Source organism: Toxorhynchites rutilus, chromosome 2 (genome assembly GCF_029784135.1).
Source record: "Toxorhynchites rutilus septentrionalis strain SRP chromosome 2, ASM2978413v1, whole genome shotgun sequence".
NCBI lineage: Eukaryota > Metazoa > Arthropoda > Insecta > Diptera > Culicidae > Toxorhynchites > Toxorhynchites rutilus.
Window position 1 is genome coordinate 124,895,684 of NC_073745.1, and position 20,460 is coordinate 124,916,143.

The 20,460-nt window shown below is 37.3% G+C and overlaps 2 protein-coding genes across 9 annotated transcripts in view; both read right to left on the reverse strand.

Moving 5' to 3' along the window:
- Window positions 1-20,460, reverse strand: part of LOC129767354 (speract receptor) — a 116,000-nt gene that overhangs the window by 77,009 nt on the left and 18,531 nt on the right. The gene's annotated exons all lie outside the window — the stretch shown is intronic.
- Window positions 1,025-20,460, reverse strand: part of LOC129767366 (reactive oxygen species modulator 1) — a 327,366-nt gene continuing 307,930 nt past the window's right edge. The window contains exon 3 of the mRNA XM_055768154.1: window positions 1,025-1,558. The gene's annotated coding sequence lies outside the window, so the exon portion shown is untranslated. The remainder of the gene's footprint in view (window positions 1,559-20,460) is intronic.

A 20,460-nucleotide genomic window follows, 5' to 3' on the forward strand; every position in this document is an offset into this window, starting at 1 on the left:
CTGCCATGCAAATGAAACACAAATTTCTGCATTGCTCGAGAATTAATCAAGCAAATGAAACAAAATTACGCATATGGAGGTTTTAGGGTGCAACAAATGTTTCTATGGTGGTTAGACACTCCTCCCTCCTCTCTAAGGTGAGACTGCCATACAAATGGAACACAAATTTCTGCATTACTCGAGAATTAATCAAGCAAAAGAAACCAAATTAGGCATATGGGGGTTTTAGGATGCAATAAATGTTTCTATGATGGTTAGACACACCACCCCCTTCTCTAAGGGGGGCCTGCCTTACAAATAAAACACAAATTTCTGCATTACTCGAGAATTAATCAAGCAAATGAAACCAAATTAGGCATATGGAGATTTTAGGGTGCAACAAATGTTTCTATGGTGGACACTCCACCCCCTCTCTAAGGGAGAGCTGCCATACAAATTAAAGACTAATTTCTGTATAACTCGAAAACTAATCAAGTAAATGGAGCCAAATTTGGCATGCGAAGGTTTTAGGGGACTCGAAACGTTTCTATAATGAATTCACTCCTCCCCTCTCTCTAAGGGGGGCTGCCATACCAATCGAATACAAACTTCTGCATAACTCAAGAACTAATCAAGCACAATTTGGGATGTGAAGGTTTTTTGGTATGAGAAATGTTTCTATGATGGTACGACACCCCTCCCTCCTCTGGAATGGAGAGGAGGTCCCATAAAAATGTTACACATATTTCAACCAAAAATATTCCAATCAAACATGACAATTGAAAATTTTCGGAAAAGTCTGAAGGAAAAAGGGAAAATTCGGAAAATCTAAATTCCCATATGTTCTACAATTACATAGTGACGAGCGTTGTTAATCCATTTGATGTTTGCGCTAACGAAATATCTTTATCTTCTAAATCTAATCTTTAACGAAATATCTTATCTTCTATCTTCTAAAATGGATTACCGAATATGTTGATAAGAGCAAAACTCGAGGAAGGAATTGTCCGATTTAGGGCTGTCTTTATTCTATCGGTTCCCGGAATAAATCGCCACAGAAAACGACTGCAACAGAAACCACCGCTTATAAAATGTGTAGTAGGCTATAAATATTGTGGCGCGGTATTGTATTTCAAAACAAGAATTAACCGGGCAAACGTATCGCCCCAGGCAAACGTAACGCCCCGGGCAGACGTATACCGTCCGACGCTCGCTAGAGCTCGGTCGGACATTGCTAAAGGATCGTATCCTATGTTTCAAACTAACCGGGCAATCAGTGGATCCCAGGTTTGCGTGCGAGACACCGCCGCTTCCGACGGCGGGTCGGCGGTGGACTCGGATTGCGTCATCTTGGCGGCATGGGCCGCCTCGATTCCTTATCCTCGCCAAATGGGGACTTCGTCCCCATTACATTGTCCTCAGAATAAATTTCGAAAAACGAGAACAAGAGAATAAATTTATAATAGAAATGTGAGGCACATGATGTTTTTCCCGCGCCAAATATTTCTAGCCTACTACACTTTTTCTAAGCGGTTGTTTCTGTTGCAGTTGTTTACTGTGGCGATTTATTCCGGTCACCATTCTATCATATCAACGCTAGTCAATTCATTTTCTAGTCAAGTCACTTTTTGTTGCTGGCGACTGCCGGAACAATTCTAGTCGAAGCGAAGCTGCCGACTCTACTCTCGGTCTTCATTTTTCATCTTCGAAGATTTCGGGCCCTGTTCTCAATCCTGTTCCCCTACTTTCATGAAATTTCAAAGATATACATACGTAAATATTAAAAACCTTTCCATATTTCCCCCACTATAATTCCATGCGGGCTATCATTTTAAAAAATAGTTCTACTTTTCGGTCTATTTTAATTTCAGTAAAAAAAAACATTTGGCCGATTAATTCGAAAACAGCATATTGATTTGCAAGAAACTGCATTTAAGTTCGAGGAAACATGAGTTTCGATATAATTGAAGTTCTTCTTAACATGTCCGTATTCCCCCATCTTCCCTACTTATATGAATATAAAACTTGTTGACATGTGAAAGTTATTGTTACCAAAGCAAAACACCAACAGAATGCAAACGATACTAGAGGGGTTGTCACCGGCCACTGAATTACTATGCGCACGTAACCACTATGGTGTCGCCGGACGTAAAATTGTTTCTTAGTGGATTATGCAGTCATTTCTTGATGGATTTACCAGATTGTAGATGTAGGACTACAGTAAGGATGCTAAATCAGAAAACATGTTCCGTCTATATAAAATCGTTTTTTGCTGCGAACAAATTTTGATATATCAATTGAATCGAAAATTCTCTGAATCTTTTTTGACATGTTATACATTATGATTCCCTAGTCCGTAATTAGTTTAAATTAACGAAAATTGAAAGTATTCCTATATTCTCAAACTTTTATTCTGTGCATTTCTATTGTTGACAACGAGCAACTAATGCAGCGGCGAGGTACTTATATACCACAGCGAATCAGGCGCGCGATAGTAGATTGTTCAAAATGTAAATGCAGTGTTCGTTCTACGTGCACTTAGAAGGGGGAAATACAGTAACGTCTCGATTATATCACTGGGCATTTTTATCACGTCTCGCTTATATCACTCTCGATTTTATCACTGTAAATGTTTCGATTATATCACGTTTTTCGAAACAAAATAAAGAATAAGCAAATTAAAAATTGTCGTTGAGTTATTGAACAAAAAATGAGGATAAAGCAGAAAATTCATTTTTAAGTATTCATACCACCTCACTAATACTGTTACCCCATAAAAACACGTGGTTTTACCTTGACTACTACAATGGATTCGTTCCACATTCACCTTAAGGCAGTATTCTAGTCTAGAAATTTGAAAAAAAACTTTTTTATTCATCATATTTCTGATGTTTAGGCATTCAATAATATACCCTAGACTGGATTTTTCATAAATCCCATTATTTACCGAGCTATAGCCATTTTAGTGATGCGGTATCTAATATAGTACGGCTGTAACAATTAACTTCAAACGCGTTTTTCTCGGAACTAGTTTTTTTTTTCAAAATGGTGTACACGATAACTCAAGTTCTACTGAACCGATTTATGCCGAATTCATATGAATACAATCTGTATGCATCGCATTAATCAATAAAAAATTATAATTTTTTAATTTCACAATTTTGAAAAAATCTGGAAGCGTAAAAAACATGTTTAAAACAGCATTTCTCTCTTCAACAGCCATTTTGTAATAAAACGTGTTTTTGACTTGTCCGAGGTTCATGCAATAGCGGCATCTTTACTAATTCAGAATCTGTTCGATGTTTTTGTTCCTGATAACCAGAAGGACTGGAATCATGTACGCCACGGTACAACATTTTTTTTGACCTTCTCACTTTATCAATCTAAAACTATTCCAATTATGAATATATTTTCCCGTTCAAAATTAGTTACAATGGATACATAGGATAGTGAAAATAATCTTTGTTTTATTTTTTTCGGAGCTCGAAAAAACATCCGAAATTCGTACCTCTACACTAGAATACCCCCCTAACGCAATCCGCGCCCTTTAAAGTGTTTCATGAATCTACAACTGATTTATGAAACACTAAATTAGGAATTATATAAGTAAAGATCCCTATACACCCAGGTTTTTTACGCGGTTTTTTACAAGGGTTTTTACGATTTTTTTTACGCGAATTTTCTAATTAACACTGTTTTTAGGCGGTTTTTTACGAGGTACGTATGCCCCGCGTAAAACAAAACCTGGGTGTATTCAGACCCACCAGGTATACAACCATAGAAGAAGGTGGGTAGTCATATAACAAAGATAATGGTTATAAGAAGGGTGAATAAAGGATTAGCAGCTGACTAATATAAATATAGGAAATCCGCGTGTGGCGAAACGGGTAAATAACCAATGTTTCTTGCCGGATATAAAAATGTGAAGCTATGTGAAATAAATCAGTTCTCTAGTCTAGAGCTCAAACCTCTACCATGTTTCCATATAGCACAGAACCTTAAGACCTTAGTTTATATGAACTATTGGAATAGTTTGGTACACGTAAGATGTGGGGGAGGAGTCAAATGCACGCAAAATGTACACGACATGCTAGGATATAATATCCGAAACAATAAAATAAAGAATACTATTTCAGGTGCTATCATATCAGAGACTCAAAGCGGCCACTTATGAGCTTTATGGGATCACTCAAATATTAAAATATTACGTTGCGCATTCAGAAACGGAGAAGTTCTATAAGTCTAAACAGTCTTATGTAAATAATCATTTGTTGCGTGTTATGTTACGTAACAGATAATATTGATGAAAAATTAAAAAATTAGAATTGTCTCATGTATGTGTATTCATAAATTACGTACAATATACTGAGTAACGGAATAAATATGTTTTTTTTCATCTTCTTCTTTTTTTGGATTTGAGAGGCTTTAAACTTTTCAGTTCATTCGTTTCTAGCATTATGTTTCTCATTTTTTTTAAATTTATCACCATTCGTTCATATAGAAATCACCGGCAAATAACGTCCGTCGCGTCATTGATTAGCTCATATCAGAGATGAGCGAACGCTCATGAGCCACTTATTTAATGCGGTTCGTCAAAACGAGCGTACAGTCAATGGTTCTTTACAAATGAGCCGTGGCTCTGTATCGTATCGAAATTGTTTTGAATGCTCAACGAAAACCTCTTATAGCACCAATCTGCTCTTCTGATTGACTTAACACGGACCATTTTTGGTGTCGCAATTATTTGCATTCAATATGAAGTGTATATAAACAAAACATTGGTCAAAAAATCTCATGTTTTCATGATATTTTTATTCAAAATGCTCATGAAGTATTACGATTGTTTGTTAAAAGATGACAGTACTACTGAGGTTTATATTAATTATTAAAGTGGTATAAAGGTCCAGAGAGAAATCGTACTCCGAGTCTTCGAAACCAGTAGCTTTTGCGGTGAAATGCTGCTTAATTGCAGACTATTTTCCCACATCACACACATCGTCACTGGGAGAGCAAACTATCGTCTTGGTACCGCTAAAATAATGAAAGTTCGTTTGTTTCTGTGATGTTGAGGAAGTGAAAATGATACACAAAAATATCACTAGTATCCGTGTCATACAGTAATTCCACATAAATAAAAAAGAAAACCTGGAAAAAACAGTGTGATCCCTATTGGGAAGCATATTGCAGCGTCAGTCTTGCTTCAACCCTTTATGAGGCCGTGGAAACTAGGCAAGAGATCGATTTAAACTTCAGAAAACATAATTCTTACATGAGGAAGAACACATATGTACCTTTGAAAAAATTTTAACTATTGAAAATAATAATACAAATATTTTAACTATTAAAACATATAACACGACCATGCTGCGCCATATTGTAGTGTGTATCTCCTTCTACGCAGAGGATACTGTTCGTTTAAGATCTTTAAATGAATCATACTGCTTGTGAGCTGCATCTACTATTCGTCCGATCACTCCTCATAAGTTTCTGACAGGGTTTTGATTTGGTAAACAAGCTGACCATTCCAGAATCTGAAGCCCTTATTCACCATAACTTTATAACCATGCTATGACCTTCTAGATTTTATGAATTGATGCCAAATTACCCAATTAATTCATTGTTCTTGATGTAAAAACCATAAAAACCTCTGGTTTAGATAGTTTACCATCAGCACGAATGAACAGTCAGAAGTGCAATGAAGTACTTCAGAATCATTTACTGCTGTTTTTGCATCAAGAACAATGTGATAATTGGGTAATGTGGCATCAATTCATAAAATCCAGAAGGTCATAGCATGGTTATAAGGTTATGGTGAATAAGGGCAGATTCTGGAATGGTCAGCTTGTTTACCAGATCAAAACACTGTCAAAAACTTATGAGGAGTGATCGTACGAATAATAGATGCAGCTTACAAGCAGTACAAGTGATGTGAAGAACTGAAACGAGCAGTATCCACTGCGTAGAACGAGATACACACTACAACATGGCGCAGCTTGGTCCTAACCACCCCGAATGAGTTATTTGAACTGATTGAGAACTAAAGATGACCTACGAATGAAAAACTTATCGTAATTCATGTTTGATTGGCGTTAATTTTGTAAAAGAGTGAGATTTTTTTCCATCTGGTTTATAGCTATGAAACACTGGAATTTTAGTTGTTTGAATGTCTCTCGCCTGAACACAACAATAAAGTTGAAATGGCCAGTCTTATGAATGAAGATAGTTATTGTATTCTACACTATATACTTCAATTCAACCGACTTCTTACATATGTCTGGAAACTCAGAAAAAATGTGTGGTTCTATAGTTGTGAAACGCAGTGTACTGTTGCTCATTCATCCGCGAGCGTTTAAAGTATTCTGCTCACATTCCTCGTTCTCTGCCCTAAGGCTCATTGATGCCTTCCGTTCCTTAACCACTTGAAATTAAATGTGTTGGAAGAAAGCTTATCTCAAAGAAGAGGACTCAAGGAAGCTGACCGCTAAGAAAAAAGAAAATAATGCATTGAGTTATGTCCATTGTTATTCCTTCTTATTCAGCGTCAGCAACAAAAGCCAAAGCATCCGCATTCACAATCATTCCTCACGATTCACATTGTCAACCGTAGTTGTCAGCCAGTTTTTTTTTCTAATTAGCCATAATTACAAAAAAAACCTAATCAGTAAATAATGTTTCAACCAGTCGACTACTGGGAAACCTTACCATCCTCACCCGCGAGACAGGTGCCACCGCAAACGCTTCGACAGCAGACACCTCGACACACTGTCGGGTAGTCTGCTCCAACGTTTGGAAACCAACCAGAAAATCTGGGTTAATTGTTATCGTACCTATGTACAAAATTGGGACGACAATAAAACATAGTTATAATTACACCGCCGTGTTTGTGCGACCACGCGGTGGCTGTTAGTCAGGAATTGATTTTCCCCGACAGTATTACCATTCCGTTTGGATGTTGTTGCCTTTCATTGCCCTTATTAGAATACCGATTTCGACCGACCAGCGTGTCTGAAAGATGACATACTTCGATACGTCCGCTAAACAGAGGGGGTGTAGGGGCGAGAATGATCTCCAATGTTTGTTTCCCCAAACACAAACACACGGTTTCATGATACTGTTCACACTCTGATGCGTTTGTCCGCTTGGGGATAGGGAAAATATGAGGATAAATCAATCTTAACCACGCGAAAATAAAAACAAAATAAGAGGGGAAAGCATATTTTGGGGTACAGAATTTAGCGGGAACTGGAACTGCTATCTAGATATGCAGGATACTCGGAAAATAGGTCAAAGATTTCCCGCTTTCCCTCACACACTGTGTTCTGAAATATTCATTTGTAGGGAACTTTTTACTTTTACTTTTTTAATATTTAATTTACTCCTCTGAAGTTTCTTGTTTAATGAACGGGATATTGTAAACGGGTTTTTTTTTGTAGAAATACAGAATATTTTGCTTAGCGTAACGACCTCAACCCGTCAAAGGAACATGTAACCGCAGTCAGTCAGTTTGTGTGGGATTGTGAGTTGCCTCGTTCGGTACAATCTCGATTGACTGAAGGGGGAAAAGCCATTGCAGCTTGGAAAATATCAAGAAAATCATTGTACGCGATTCGCTCGCAAAGAGCAGCAATCCTTCGTGAAATCGTTTTATTACAAAGCAATGCCTTTTTGGGAAAATCAGAAGAAGCCTTCCAATGTTACATCGTTCAACATCGGCGATCCCATTCCAATATTGTTTTTATGATACTATCGACTTTTATGATCAAATGAGTGTAATGAATTTTCTGCTATATGGAAACCAAGAACCCTGGTGCCGATACAATATATTCATTGAACTGTTTATACGCAATTGATTACGCATTTTCCGACCGTACAGAAATTGCTCTGATCCGTAAGAATAGTACAAATGAAAAGCACTGCCTAGCATCAATATCATTTGACTCGCATTTAAACCTCCATTAGCGCGTCCCATATATGTCATACCGTGGGAACAATAGCGATTGTGGTGAAACTGTGTCAGATTACGAGCATTATGCTCTTTCATCTTGCGTCCAGAAAAGCAGCAGCATCCAGTAGAGAAACTTCATCAAAGCGTGTAAAGCGCCTCATAATACAACCACGTCTCGCAGCGGATTCTAATTGAATTCCGTTGTTCGATTTCTGCTAGCGTTTCACTCGACGAGATCGGCACTAGAAATGAAGTACTCAAGTGCTCTGTAAATGCCTGCATTAGAGTACATCGCTCTGCTCGAGCACACTCACCAACAGTGAAATGAAACGGAAAACACCATCAGCAAAACGGACGGGACGGGATATGTTTCTGCAAAATATCGAAATATATGAAATACACTCCCGTTGAGTGCAAACCGATTGAGAATTACATGTTTCCTTCACTTTAAGATACGACGCTGAGAATTATTCAACTTCAATTTCGATTCAAATCGTCACTCAATGTCAGATAAATAATACAACGATGATTGAACACGCGGAAGAGATAGATGATTTCCATGATCTGTCCCCGGTTTTCCTCGGAATTCTAACCTCAAATATCTATTTTTGGCACGTCTCAGTTGGCCACACCACGCAATTCATGCAAGTATGCACAAATACCATATGCAACATAGCTAGCATATTGCTGTTCAGCAAATTCCAACGAAAATAAAATCGCGCGTACGAACGAATTCACCACAGAGACCAGAGATAAGTTCACAGGAAGTTGAGCGCGAAGCATGTAATATCCGGCAGACGAAAGGAACAGCCGACAAACACACATTCGGGGGGATTCCATTAGCACATTACATATGTATCTGGTCTGTAACTTTCGCGTGTGAACTTTGTAAAAACGAACAGTGCTCGGATACAGAGGAAAGTCATCAGCAGTCATCATTCATCAGTCGTCAGTCATCAGCAGTCATCATTTTCTGAGCGATGACCGGAACGGGAAAGTTGAACTTGCAAAAAAAAAATATATTACATCAAAATTCCAACTTTAGACATCGTTTTAAAAAAAACTTCCACCGACTTCCGCTCTCAAATCTCCATATAATTATTACAAAGTATGTCCTCTTTGAGGGTATACAGTAGGGTGCCAATGAATGTATGGGAAAAAATCGACCCTAAAATATCAAAAAGTTACCCTATACAAAATGTTCACCACCTCAAAAAACACCCTATGCCAAATATCAGCTCAATCGGACTTAAGGGAAAGTGGCGCAAAGCGGTCAAAATTTGAGTTTTTTTGAAAATCGAAAAATCACCCAAGGGGAGAGTAAAGGAAATCGGGGGTTTCCAAAAAAAATTTTTGATGCCAAATGTCCTCAATAATATTCCCTATGCAAAATATTAGCTCATTCGGACTTCATTTACTGGTGTCACAAACGTTAAAATTTGAGTTTTTTTTGAAAAACGAAAAATCACAGAAAATCGAGGTTTAAAAAAAATTGATGCCAAATGTCTTAAAATTGCATTATTCGTCGAGATTTTTCGGTTTTCAAAAAACTCAAACTTTGACTGCTTTGTGCCACTTTCCCTTAAGTCCGATTGAGCTGATATTTGGCATAGGGTGTTTTTTCGAAGTGGTGAACATTTTTTATGGGGTAACTTTTTGAACTCGAGATGACCATTTTCATTGGCACCCTAGTATACAGTGATAGACATTCGTTTAGCCGCACTTGAAAAAACTTTAAACACTTACAAAACAACTAGGAATGTTCTTTTTATCGGGATACTTATTTGCGGTAGTGGTAGTATATATAAGTCAATTTTATTGAAAGGACGTGCGTCACAATCAAACACACACAAGGCGGCATCGGTGGATATAAACATTCAAACGTGTTTTTTTCACGAGACATACGTTTAGCCGCAGGGCATCGAGTTTTGGCATAATCACCAAGCCTTTATCTGTTTTTTTTGGAAAAAAATACTTGGGAATGTTCAATTTACAAGATAAATATTAGATGTGGAGGACGTTTTGATTGGCCATATTGAGAATAACGCTACCGAGGATGTCGTTTTTTCAGCAGGATTATGCATAGATCCACGTTTCCAAGCAATCGAAGGCATGGTTTGCCGAGAAGGACATTCCGCTTCTTGAATGACCTGCTTGCAGTCGATTGCAATCCCATAGAGAACCTATGAAGAATCTTGGCCGAGATGGTCTATGCAAACGGATGACAATTTGACAACATTTCCAGTCTGAAGGCAGTAATTCAGGAGTGTTGGGCTATAATCAATATGGCAACACTTTAAAAGCTGTCTGATTCGATGCCAAATCGAGTTTTCAAAGTGATCCGAAATGGAGGTTGACATACTAAATCTTAGCTAGCGATTGGACTCGAAATTTGCCGCACAAATTTTCTTTTATTAACATTTTAGGATGCGTCTAAACGAATGTCCACTCTGATTCCACATATTTGAATTACTTAGAAAACAAAAAGTGAATTTATACTTTTTTTTAGAATGAATTCGATGAAAATAAACAATAATAGTCTTTTATGAACAAAACTGTACAAAGAATTGACTTATTTTTTAAAATATTGAGGAAAAATAGGGTGCGGCTAAACGAATGTCTACCACTGTATATGATCTAGGAGCAGTTTTCTGCAGTTCTAAACGATTTTCAATTATATGTAAGTCATCGCCAATTTCTCTTTAATAATCAAATTTTTGAAAAATGGGTGGAAAGTATTGAGAATAAACGTATCTCATGGGTATTCCGCTATGCCAGAATTTTTCCGAAATTTTTTTTTTACAAATTTTTTCAATGACAATGAATGTGAATGAATTCTCATGACTCGAGCTTTAAGGAAAGCTCAGATAGCACAGAATGAATGTGAATAAACACAGTTGTAAATTTGTTTGCCGTCGAATGAATGACAGCAGCATCGACAAGCAAAATAAACGCGTTTCACTGATAAAAATATATTTTCAATATTACTTTTATTTTTTTTATTAATCCGTTTATTTTTACAGGCTCAGTTACATAAGTTTAAAGGAGCCAAACTCTTAACTATATTTCAACTAGCATATATCAACAAGTTGTTTCCTTAATTCTATGGTTAATGAAATAGGAAACCGATTACTCGCGGTCGAACAATATTACTTAACAAGCTCAATATTTCCAAGCCCTGGAAGCGAGATTAAAAAATGCTATAGAAGATTCAAATTCTTCAATCAACAAACGGTTATACTTCCGAAAAAGACTAGTATTGTTTTGTTAGTATGTTATAGAAATCTGAATAACCCTTTGTATTGAAGAGATAGTTGTTTACACATTTTTGGTAACCCCTGTATATGATGGGATCCATTGGATCACCATAACAAAATGTTTACCTTCATTCAATTTATCCTCCAAACAATAAAATAACGAGATGCTGCCTGTTGCATGGAGCTCACTGTAAGAATGCGGTTCCGTGAACACCCACGCGTAAAGAAAGGGACCGAAACGCAATTTCGAGCAGATTTACCGAAAAATTACAGCCTGACTCGTAGACACCCTCTTATCTTGTTATTTTGAACAAATCCATACATTTGTACGTTTCAATCACCGTATCGAACGAATGTGAATTCAGTATTGTGTGCTATGTATTAAGGATTGCGTTCTGATGTGTTGTAAAATTATTGAATCAGTGCACTCAGTGAAGAATGATCAATGGTAACTATTTATAATGCATCAGCTCCGTGATGGCTGAAATGATCGGCTGAGCTTAGTACTTGTTCTGAATATGTTTGTGACGTGACGTAATGTGACGAAACTGTTCCGATGAAAATCATCTAGGAGAATCCAACACAAACGAACAAATCAACAACATTATCATAGCGAACAATGTTCTCGTTATTTACATTGAAACGGTTTCGTTTAATTACATCATTAGGCGTGACCAAGATGACCTGCGCGATCTACTATGATGTATGGAACTGACTTTAATCAGCTTGACGGGTAGGAGTGTATGTTATGCAATAGAGCTGGGTGTAGAATATTTCACATTCGATGAACATTCAAATGAAAACACTCGTTGATTACACATGTCATGTTATGTATGATTCAATTTCCAGTGCAGTAGCTTTGAATTATTAATTTATTTTATTTATATTTATACTAGTTGAGCCTCAAAAATGTACAGGCAAAACCTTTGGTGATAGGGACCGCACAAAAAAGCCGCATAAAAAAAATCGTGCAAAACTTCACCAGCAGCTTTATTAAAATCGTGTTCGGTACACATTTTGAAAAAAAAAATTGTGCGGTAGATAGGGACCGCATAAAAGAAGTTTCCCCCAAGAAAATAACTCAAATCCACGCCATTCACCGTTCAATTTCTTTTTGTTTCCCTGCTTTGCGATTGGACATTTTGCCTTTTCGGTTGCGCGTGGCTGTTTTGTGCTTTTAGTTGCATGACGAAACGTGTTGCTGTTAGAAATTATGTCATGCAAAAACTTAGAAAAACTTAGAGCATTTTATGAGAGGAGGGGAATGATTTCAGAAGTGCAAAATTGAGACGCAAATATGCTTTTTCACACTGGAATGCATATAAACCATCGAAAAAAAACTAAATGGACGAAAAATATGCGTCTTTTCATAAGCCGCACAAAAACAGAAAATCGCACCAAAAAACGCACAAAACCAGGTTTTACTATATAGGGAAAGGTTGATCCGACCGGTGACCCTGAGCCGACCACCCCTTGGATCTCGGGAATGGTGTTACCTCCCGATTTTTTGGTAATGTTAAATGGAAGGCATCGTGACCATTTGCTGTCATCCAGTCATTCTAGCATTTGGACACCGTTTTGTGTTTTCGATGCGTAAAAAAAGGAAAAGATAGATTTTTGACCTGTACGGAAAATTAGCAGGTGATGGACAGATTCCTGCTCCAGGGACGAAGCATCCATGGGAGATGTGCCAATGAGCATTGAGCGAAGAGATACCTTTAGCTCTGCTACGATTTCGGTTGAAAAGACCTGTTCAACGTTTTTTTTTAATTTAAATCGTTTATTTTTACAGGCTCAGTTACATAGGTTTAAAGGAGCCGAACTCCTTTCTGTTCAACGTTGGTTGTGTCTATTCCATCAGTCCAACTCTGCCGTTTTGTCTTCCAAATATAAACACGAGGTATCTACAGAAAATAAGAACGCATTGTTCCTGTCAGTGAAACACAAACCAGGTGTCGGTTTTACCCTGACTGAAGGAGTCGATGTTACCCCGAATGGACTCGAAATTTCAAAACAAAGTTTTTGAGCATCGATAAGCAACGAAACCACCTACCGTCTCACAAAATACTCTGAACAATGATCTAAGATGAATTAGGCTCACAAAAGCATCAAATTTATCAAAATTTTCCGACTAGAACACTTAAATTCCACAAGCGAAATTTTACACGGACTAACTCCTGTTTGCTGACCGATTCTGTTTTGTTCTTTGTTTTGACAGCAAAACGACTTCCGTAGCAGTAGAAATGAAACGTAAGAAATGAAAAATGTGTACAAGGGACATCAGAAAATTTGCAAAAAATTACTCCTAACTGAAAAAAAATTAGGTGGTGTCGGTTTTACCCAAAATGTCGATTTTTCCCTGATATCCCCTATCAATGTTTTTACTATTCTCATATTAGATAACTGACATTTGAAACCATAAAAAATTTTTAGACGAATTATATTCTATGATCGATGATTTATCGAGAGCCGTGGCAATTAGCTATGGTGAAGACTCCTGCATCAAATTCCGGCGTCTACATAGTTACACTGGCGATTTCAATTAAATTTATATTTTATATGCATCTTCCAGCGTCTCGTGCATCGATTCAGACTTTCATGTGCTAGAGAATGCAACCGTGAAAACAAACCGACTGAACCGTTAAGAGGTTTTTACACTAGAGGGAGCTCCCACAAACAATTGCAATTGCAATTGCACTCACATATATGGGTGGACATTAATTGTATCACGTATCCATACTGCGCGCTGGATTTGCAGAGGGGCAGATAGTTTGCACAGTTCGACAACGATTGATTACACATACAGAGTGGGTGGGATCGTTCCAACGGAGTAGTATTGTTTGTTTTTCAGTTTTCATTTCGGATATTTACACAGGTGCGAGTTTATTTTGAAAGCACTTAGCAGCCATTGTTCAGATGGTTAGCAATGGGGGTAACTGATTGGAAGAAACCAATATAACAGATAATCTACGACAATCCTTGTTACGTTTATGGCTAATGATACTTTTTGCATGCTCAGAAGAGGAATCCATTCAATGGATCGATGTATAAAAATCCTCCTGGTGTAGCTACTGAAGTTCAATTACGACATGGAAACACCAATGCCGATGAGATAAGCTTTTAGTCAGACCACTCCAATTCATTCGAAACTAGTATCAAGCACCGAAGCAGTTTGCTACATGCGATTCCATCCTGTTCATCCCATCTAACGAGTTAGCAATTTATCTATTCGGCCAAGCGCAATTTACTTCTATATCAATAGTATACAATATTATAATTCTATCCACCACTGCGATATATTCTGCCCTTCCGATGTAGAAAACGGAAAGATGTTCGAATTCTCATCGGTACGAGGATATGATTTCCCATTCGAGCAGGACCGTGGCATTGACCCGAAGGGAAGTAGAAAGCATGCTGATAATCCGCTAGTACTATACTTTGGGTATTTTGCTCGCTGGACAGAATTTTTTCCTCACCACTTATCGTTGATAAAATAATATCCTTGCTAGTGTTTTTCAATCTCGAATTTATTTAAATAAATATGAGATGATTTACTTTCAACCCTACTTCACTTGGATTTTGCAAATGCATACGGGAAAATCTTTCAGTTTTACCGCATCATGTACATGTTCCGTCAATAACGAAATATCATCATAACCAACACAGATTGCCACGGTGAGAGTAAATTTTGTTGCTGCGAAACCGGTTTACCTGTTCTGACTGTAGTCCAACTTTGCAAAACTTGATCCATCGGTGCGCAAAATTGGCATTTACATGCTAGCGGCGAAATTCGCTGTCTACACTTCGATTTCTGAAGCATAAATATACAACTCAGTTGTTTAGAAAAAAATGAGACAGTAGGTCTTGTTCCAATGTTATAATAACAATAGCCGGATCTATTCAATATAAAATAACCTCGAAGCCTTGTAGGAATGTAGGAACGAGGCATCCATCAAATGGGCAATCTTCATCCGAAGGAATGAATTGTTAACTAATTAGATGGGGTGAATAGAATGAAATCTTATATAGCGAACCGCTCTGGTGTTCGTTCCCAGTTCCAACCCAATTTGAATGATTTGATTAAGGATCATGTCCCAGCGGTTTTTGTATTTCTATATCGTGGTTGATCCACAGCTGCTCTTCTCAAAACATTTCAGGCGGTACGAGCTTGAAAATTTTACAATCGTAAATCTGTTCAAGATATTTTGAAGATATTGTGTTGTAACATACTGGGTTTTCAGGAAAGTTCGTGCCAACAACAATGCCGTAGGAAGACAACAACAGTCACATCACAACACAGCTCAAAAGAAAAGACTGAAGAAAATTTTTTGAACATCCATATGAAACCTATATGTGCCATTCAGCAGTAATCATAACTCTTATGAGGAGAGTAGATAATATATGGACAGCTGTCTTCGTACTGAATAATATCCGAACAAATCTACGATGCATTTGTCGTTCTTGCTCTGTAAATTTTTTTTTTGTAGGAAAAAAACAGCCTGGAATCATTCGAGTATGAATAAAAATAAATCTCTCAAAACCCATCGTCGTGTGTTATAAAACATTCAACAAAAAGGAAGTTTGCTTAATTGCTTTCTCGCCAAAAAATAAATAAATTATACAATCCACTTTTCAACGTCGCATGGGGAAAAAACAAATCTCGTTTACAAATGACACCTCCCAGGTATGGCCCAAGGCCAATAACCGCCGGATGGATATGACGATGGCGGCAGGCAAAACTAAAAATTTCGCGTGGATTACCTTTTGCAGCGAACGAAACTTGCTCCTTCAAGGATGCGTAAGTCGGTGAAGGCGTAAGAGCGCACAAAAAGGGAAATAGTTGGCCCACTGAACCGTACAGAAGTGACTCAAACCTTGATCCATGGCCTTGGTAATTGGCAGGTGACCCATAGCGAATAAAGCGGGTATAGCGGATAAAGAATACACACAGCTACACACACTCTCGATTGGCCAATATTTGCACACTATCAATCATGCATCCCCTCCTTCTTCATGTGACGTGACGTAAACCAATTCATGCCAGTTGAACATGTTTATTGCCTCACTCGAACTCGCAATTTTTTCGCATCAAGTAGCGTACCCGAGTAAAAGAGTTCTATGCGAAAATGCACGAGTCGTAAACTAAAATATAATATATATAAAAAGTTTATCTCTTTTCTCGCAAGATCGAAATCTTACTGACCCTTGTCTAGTTTCCTTACTGAGCGGTGTCAACCCTATGTTAATTACCGAGAGAAGTTATGCTAATCGAGAGGTTTTATTCTGGTACAGCATAGCATGTAGTGAAGAGATTTTTTGCAAATCACTTGTTCTTGAGATTTGAGCGTTCGGATTAAAGTCAAAAATCGGTATACACAATTCCGTGAATTTGGTTTCTAGAAATGTTCGGCTGCCCTTGGATTGCCTCGAACTCCGTTACAATGAATTCTATCATATAAAGTTTCATCCATTTCCAATTGACTATCGACAAACAGAGCTAATGATATTGAACGTTGTAGGAGGAATCAAAGTAGAATCGACACCCTAAGGATTTTCACATATTTTCAAGACCTCCCATGTTTTTTTTTTACTTCAAATCGTTGCAGAACCTCTCTTATACTCTACATGGACTATTCTACAGAATATGTTGATAATTTATTGAGTAGAATTAGAATTTTTATAGAATACAACAAATCTTGTTTTTAGGTAAAAGAATGGAAGTGCAGGTAAAATCGATACCAGGGTAAACTTTGGTGTAGTTTGGTTAAAAAAATCATCTATTTTTTTCTTTAGTTGTTCAATGGATATTATATAAAGAAAAGATCCCACTGGCGATGACAATATCGCAAACGGTCTGCCAAACCAGATATTTTGACGTACCAAATAAAAAAAAAACAGGTAACGTTTTTATGACATAGTTTCAACGTTATCAACTGTTGTTGGGGCGAACGGATTTTTAATGATCTGCATGCCAACTGAACTGGGATTTCTCTAGAATTTATATACTACCCAGTTGTTTGATATGCCACACATTACTTCACCATAAACCATGAATGGCATAAAATTGATGAAAATGGGGAGCATTCCCCTTTCCCCAAAGATTCGTTCTGACATTTCTATGCTTTAGGTGAGCTTGTCTATAGGAAAGTACGCACCGTCTATAACGAGTAAGGGAAATGGGGGGGAATTTGGACTCCCTAAGCAAATCGCCTTATATTTCCAAAGCAATACGGTCTAAATAAAAAATGTCACATTGTATACTGAGCTAAACTTGTTTTCTCTCAATCAATAATGTTTAATCATTATATCCAGCTTCAAATTGCCAAATATATCATAAAATAAAAGAGATTATTTTTGAACATTAAAATTTGATGCGGGGTGATTTGAATCGTCTGTGGGGTGATTTGGTCCAGTGTGTGCTTCATCGAAAAAAAACATACTTATGTTTATGTAAAGTATTTTGCGACGCACAGCTTAAATATTCTATCCAGAAAATGTTTGCTCCCTCGTCGAAGACTGCTGCGAGCCATACATATATGAAACAGGTTGCTTGGCAGTAGCTCATAAGACAGAATCCATTCCAAAACTCACCAGAAACAGAGTATATATTTCTTTGGGTGAAGACCGAATATGTGAAAGAATTAATAAGCATGGTATAAATCCTCACATAAGCTGAAATGTTAGTGTTTCACCTGAATTCTTGATCGTTTATATTTTTTCCGAAAGACCTACAGCATCACTACAGTGCAGAGTTGCAGAGAAATCAATATTCAAATTTTTATTGAATTCAAATGAATGAATCTTTACTCGACAAATGAGGAAAGTATATCAGCAGTGGAAGACTTGTTGAATTTTTCGATGTTTGTTTGGTCAAAGAAAATCCGTTTTTGATGGCCTGCATTGCTCTTTCAAGCTCCTCCTTCTTCCAACGTTGTCTGCGCATCCTCTTTTTGTATTTCAGCGGCATCTGGAATCAATCAGACCAAAGAAAAGCCCCAAACCTGTAGGACCAATTCACCCCACAGAAACGTGTCCATGTCACCCCACACAACATGCAAAAATTAAAATGCAATTAATTTCATTTATTGTTACCAAACTCACAGTTTCGCTGCAACTCACCCCGTGTTACCCTAACTTATGCAGCTGCATGGTACAGTTCTTATATAGCAACACCACTGCGAAGCCTGCTGTGCAAATCACCCGCGCTTAAATCGCTCGCTCAAAATTCAAATGCAGTGCAGGAAAAGGGGAGAACTAAAATATTGCAACATGAGCTCCGCCGTTCCACCGGACAAAGTATTAAAGAAACATACATTTGTAGTTTCATTCTATTCTTATTTCAGCCAGCGGGAAACCAACAATCACACACAGAGATTTCGTTTGACAAGAAGTTTAACAGGTTCGATAGTGTGGAAAAATACTGCAGTGAAAAATTGTTTTGATCTTCTAGGAGAAGGAGAACTTTCCAGATGCATATTCAACGTGCTATGAAGGGAATTATGCGGAGAGCTGAATGAATCATATTTCCTCTCGCGAGAACAATATACAAGCTGACCACAGGATTGCCATAATGAAATCAGAAAAAAAATTATCTTAGTTTTTTCTCAAAACATCTGTATTGAAATCTGTATAAAACTTAAAGTTCAATTTTGAAGCATAATTTTACCGTGAGTATTTTGACATATTGAGATTTTACTTATTTATTATTAATTAGTTGATAAAATTCACGCAAGCACATACGCAGTAGAAAAAAAAATCAATGCTTCATTGAGATGTAATGGAAACTTACCAAAACATGCTTGTTTATATCGCGCAACTTGAAAATCCTCATTATCATATATTTCATGTACATAGAATGTTATGATTGTAATGAGCCTCTCAACAGCATAATAAAGCAACAATTAAAAAACTGGAGAACTGTCAACGCTTGAAACGGGAACATAAAGTTACTCTGAAGCTCATTAATGGAATATGTTTTCATTTAAATTTCTATTCTTTATTCAAACTTTCGTTGTTCAACCATTTGAAGATTCAGCAGATGGTCCTAAAAGCTATTGTTTTTTTCTCGACCAGTTCAGTAGCTTCTGTTTCTACAACTTCAACACCTACGTAGATATCTTCGGACGCTTTCCAAAATCCCCAAAGACTGGTCCTGCTACATAAGATTCGATGTAAGATTTTTGGCATATATTGCTCGTGAGAGTGAAGTGTTCTGGTTTCCGAATTCATTTGAGTGGACTCGGGTGTTTCAGTTTGTTTTGTTCAATTCAACAATCGATAGTAAAACGTCGTTCAAAAAACAGTAAAATAGGTTTGGTCATCAAGTCGTTCAAATGATTCAAACTTCGTTTCATTTATTGGTTTTGGTCGTAGTTGAATCTCTCTGGGTTTTGTTTAACGACGGATTCCAGTGAGAGCTATTTTGTTGCGGCAAATTCAAGCTTTTGAATAGTTTGAGCTTCAATATTTCTTGAATTGAGTTAATCCCTTCTTTTCGCTTTGAGTTGTGCGAAAAATAACTATAAATGTCTAGACCGCAATGTGTTTATCTAATACGAGCTAGACCGATTTTCTAGTTCGGACGCAATAAATTGTTAGGGAGTTAAAACATCGTGTACCTATCATGAAATGTTTTATTTATTTACTAGCTAACCCGGCAAACTTCGTCCCGCCCATTTACTTGATTAATTCTCGAGTAATGCAGAAATTTGTGTTTTGTTTGTATGGCAGCCACCCCTAAGAGAGGGGGAGGGGTATCTAACCACCATAGAAACATTCATTGCACCCTAAAGTTTCCATATGCCTAATTTGGTTTAATTTGCTTGATTAATTCTCGGGTAATGCAAAAAATTGTGTTTCATTTGTACGGCAGCCCCCTCTAAGAGAGGGGGAAGGAGTATCTTAACACCATAGAAACATTTATTGCATCCTAAAACCTCCACATGCCAAATTTGGTTTCATTTGCTTGATTAATTCTCGAGTAATGCAGAAATTTGTGTTTCATTTGTATGACAACCCCCCCTTTGAGTGGGGGAAGGACTGTCTAACCATCATAGAAACATTTATTGCACCCTAAAACTTTCACATGCCAACTTTGGTTTCGTTTGATTGATTAATTTCCGAGTAATGCAAAACATTGTGTTTCATTTGTATGGCAGCCCCCTCTAAGAGAGGGGGAAGGAGTATCTTATCACCATAGAAACATTTATTGCATCCTAAAACCTCCACATGCCAAATTTGGTTTCATTTGCTTGATTAATTCTCGAGTAATGCAGAAAT